The sequence below is a fragment of the Dipodomys spectabilis genome, unplaced genomic scaffold (genome assembly GCF_019054845.1).
Source record: "Dipodomys spectabilis isolate Male_0828 unplaced genomic scaffold, ASM1905484v1 ptg000415l, whole genome shotgun sequence".
Lineage (NCBI taxonomy): Eukaryota > Metazoa > Chordata > Mammalia > Rodentia > Heteromyidae > Dipodomys > Dipodomys spectabilis.
This window is the reverse complement of record NW_024871092.1, coordinates 2,260,688-2,265,328: the sequence shown is the minus strand read 5'-3', so window position 1 is coordinate 2,265,328 and position 4,641 is coordinate 2,260,688.

Here is a 4,641-nt window from a genome sequence, read left to right as displayed (position 1 = left end):
TATTGAGTTCTTTTGTCAATGGCATTAATTATGCCAGTAGTAAAAATAATCATGAAGTTATGAAATGAGCAACACAGTATCTAGGATATTACTAATTACTAATGCAAAGATAGATGCAAAGAAATATAATGCAAAGAAACATGGAATAGTATATGTTTGTATGATTAGATAAAATGTCAGAATGATGTCTGAATGTAACATAGATATCACAGAAATAAACAATAGAAATTTAAATGTATAAGCCTGGGTATTACAGCAAGTGATTTATCTTTTTTTTCTGGAAATGGGAGAAAAATAAAAGCAACAGTGCACAGTACAACAGTCAAAAACTACCAAAAGTGGTCAAAGTCACAAATACTACTTTTAGTCCTATAATAGGAAGGTGAAGTCACCCTAAAAATCACATGTGGGAAGATAAACCAAGACTGCACTGAATTCTCTATACTCACATTTATACAGTGAAAAATGACCACACAAACATTCTTTTAATAAACTCAGCACCACCTTATGTTTATTAACACCTGCCTATGGTTTTCAAAATTGAAAAACTGGACCAACATCATTGCATTGTTATAGATTAATTTAGTGTTAAATAAATTGGTTTGCAGAGTTTAAGCAAATGGTATGAATTCAACAGTACAGTACCAGAACTGTATAAAACATACCATTTTTTAGCTTATTTTTGGAATATGATCTTGTGTTTATGCTTAGCCTTTCCTGGATTTAGATCTTCCTATCAAAGCTTTGTACATAGCTGAGATGACAGACAGATGCCAACTTGACTAGCTATTGGATGAGATGTGATCATTGTTAAGTCTACAGGGAACCTACCCCCTACGCCCATCTCCTTCACCAGTCTGAACCCAGTAATCACCTGAATGTCCATCACCTAACTGTGTGTCAGAAAAGGATCCTTGGATCTGAGATTACTTCCTCCAAGTCTATTTTCTATTGTAACTTACCCATTTTAATTTTTTTCCTGAAATAGTCCAGGGGCTTAAACTAAGGATCTATGCACTCTCCTGAGCTTTATGTTGGATCAAAAGGCTAATAAACACCATATATGACTAAGCTTATATTAAAATGAAATGGTAAATTAATATATATGTGATAAACTGATAAGAGAACCTACTAATGCTCGTGTGTGTGTGTGTGTGTGTGTGTGTGTGTGTGTGTGTGTGTGTGTTTTATAAGAGCACACTGTTAATACTCTATTCACTATAAACATTAGAAAATTATCTAGGATGTTATTTTTAGGGTAGTAAGTTCTGTAGAATCAATGACATAAGCTTCCACATTCCAGGATCTTGAACGTATTCTGTTCTTGTTTGTTGAACCATGAGCTTTGAAAGCAAACTCTCCTATATCTGAATTGCAAACAGGGAAATAGCAGTCTAACACTACATACATATCATTGAATCACAAGGTAATAGTTTTTTTCATAATCAATAAGATAATTACAGAAGGGATGAACACACAACAATTAAGTATCTAGAGTGAAAGGGAAACAAAAAAGTAAGCTTTTATTTTTTTGGAGGGGGTCCGGTCGGGGGGCCTGAACTCTGAGCCTGGGTGCTGTTCCTGAGCTCTTCAGCTCAAGGCTAGTACCTACCACTTGAGCCATAGCACCACTTACGGCTTTTTTTCTGCTTATGTGGTGCTGAGGAATCAAACCCAGGGCCTCATGCATGCAAAGGAATGCTCTACCACTGAGCCACCTTCCCAAAAGTAAGCATTTTTTAACTCCATATGATAATTTCACAGGGGATGAAAGAACTACAATTAAGTATCCAAAAAGAGCCATCACAGCTGCACAGCATCCTGTTATATTGTTACAATTGGTAGCTCTTGTTAACTTCTCAGTATGCCTAATATATAAATTAAGCTTTGCCATAGTTATTATTGTGAATCTCTTAGCCTACCATAGTATTCTGTTCATTTGTAGACCCCCAAAAGATGACTTACTTCTTCTATTTAAAGACATGCCTTCAGCTTTAGTTTTCAACCATGCATTTTCAGTCTTCTCCATTATTAACAGCTCTTTCTCTGAGTATACATTTTTTTCCCCTTGTTTAGGAAATGATACTGAAAGTTAAAGAATCCAATCTAATAGAAAGTGTAAAGACCCCTATGCTCTAGGAGAGAGGTGTTTGTTTTTTTTCCTCCCAGGATGGATAACAGGACCTATTAATAAAAAGGCTGCTCTAGAACTTTGTGTCACTGAAACTAGTACTGCTTTTTTGTTCTAGCTGTTCCTGGGGCTTGAACTTAGGGCATGAGCCCTGTTCTTGTGGGATTTTTTTTCTTCTACCACGTAACCACAACTCCACTTTGGTGGTTAATTGGAGATAAGAGTCGCTTGGATTTTTCTGTTCGTCCTGGCTATGCATTATCCTCAGAACTCAGCCTGCTGAGTAGCAAGGATTACTGGTAAAACAACAGTGCCCACTGCTTTAAGTGTTGTTTTATATTGTTATTCTGAGCTCCAACTCTTTTCAGGGTGAAAAGCAGTCACTGGGGATTCAGTTTTGCATGGGTTTATTTGTATAGCAATTTTTAAATATTTATTTGCTCTCTTGTTACATTGTTGCTACTTCATCTTATCTTCATTTAGTATTGGTTTCTACATTTTACATTTTATTATTACCCACATATTTCATGAAAAAATGGGATTACTGCACCGAGAAATTCAAATTAATACAGTATTAGTGGTTTGCCTCATTGGAAAAAGGTTCTCTGCCATAGAGTTCCCAACACATAGTCTCTTCACTTAGGACTCCAGGCTACCACTGAAAAAATGGGGCCTGACAGGAAATTGGACAGCGCCAGTGGGCTATCTCCAGATAAGGGAACTCTTAGCCACATTCCAAAAACTCACACTGCCATCGTCAAGATCAAGAAACACACCAACCCGGCCCAGAGGCTTCTCTACATAGTGAGGCAGCAGTGGGGAGGTGGTAAAAATGGTGGAAAGTGTGTTCTCTTTCACAAACAAAAGGAGGAAAAGATCATTAGATTCAGTGAGATTGCTCCCTATGGAAGAATCCCTAATAACTCCCAGGGCCCAGGTGGAAGAGTCATCCACACTAACCTCCCAGTAATGTTTCCCAGAGCTGAAGACTTGGCGTCCAAAAGCAGTAAAGTGGAAGGACTCTTCAGAATTCAAAACTGCATAGGGATTGTTATGTCCAACACAGCTCCCAAGATCTTGGTTCCGCGTAGCATCATTGAAGGCAATCTCCACCTGGTGCTGGCTGAGCCTCTCTATCAGTCCAGGAATGGGAGGGGTACTGAGCTCTGGCCTCAGAGGAAGAGGCAGGAAGAACAAGACTGACTCACAGCTTTCTAGGATCAACTCTACATCCTGAAGCATTTCCACATCTGGCTTCTGGTATGTTTTGATCAGCTCCTGATACATATTACTGAGCTGATGCTTCTTCTGAAGCATTTGGGTTTCCCTTTCTCTGAGTTGCAGTAACATGGCTCTTCCTTCATTGATCAGTAGCTGGGAATGGTGTCTTTCCTCCTCCTGGACACCTAGCTCTAAAAACAGCACTCTAAAAACATCCTTAGTCATGCTTCGGAATAGCTTCACATACCAAATCCATCGGTTGATGAGTGTCCTCTTCTCCTGTAAATTGTGCTGGTTTTCTTGAGTCTTTTCCCATACAGCATGCATCTGCTTTGAAATCATCTCCCTCTGCTCCTCAGCAGCCCTATCTATGGGATGGTGTTTGTGCTCCTGAGACTGGGAGCAGCTCCTACAGAGCAGGGCCCTGTTTACCTCACAGATCATCTGCTTTGTCTCCCTGTGTGTCCCACACGTGTATTGTTCAGAGCTCAGAAAATGCCTGAGGCTGGCTCTTCTGGCAATGGCCACCAGGCTCCTCAGAACCACGTTGGTTTTGAGGTCTCTCTGCTGGCAGGGTCCCCTGCACACAGGGCACCTGGCTGGAATCTGGGTCTCTTCCCAGCAGAGGCAGAGACAAGGTCGACAAAAACTGTGCCCACACTCTAGGGTGACTGGCTCTATAAAAGTATTTATACAGATGGCACATCTCAATTCCTTCTCGAAGGCCTGGGCAGTGTCAGGGTCCATCATTCCTAGAATCTAATGAGGTGCTGGTGGCTCACCCGTAGAAACCTAGCTACTCAAGTGGTTGAGAGCTAAGGATCAAGCTTTGAAACCGCCTTGGCCACAAAAGTCCCCCTGACACAGATTCTTATCTCCAATTAACCACTCCAAAATCACAAGTGAGCTGTGGCTCAAGTGGTAAAGCACTAGCTTTGACCACAAAGTGGCCCAGGGACAATGCCCAGTCTTGAGCACAAAGTGACCCAGCAACACTGCCCTACTACTGGGTTCAATCCCTGCAACCGACAAAACAATACCACCACCAACACCACCAAACCAAGGAGAGAAGAATTAAAAGAGGAGTAGATTCTCTCACTCTAATCCTCACCTGGAGTATCCAAGCTCCAAATGGTCTCCAGCCTGCTGATGTAGGATCTTCAGCAATGCCTGAGTCTCAGACTTCCACTCTATTTATACTGAAAGAGGGTGGGCCCAGGAAAGGAAGTCTCTGATTGGTTGCTTAGGGAAGCTGATTTACATATCAATAGGAGTTGGAATTTACATCC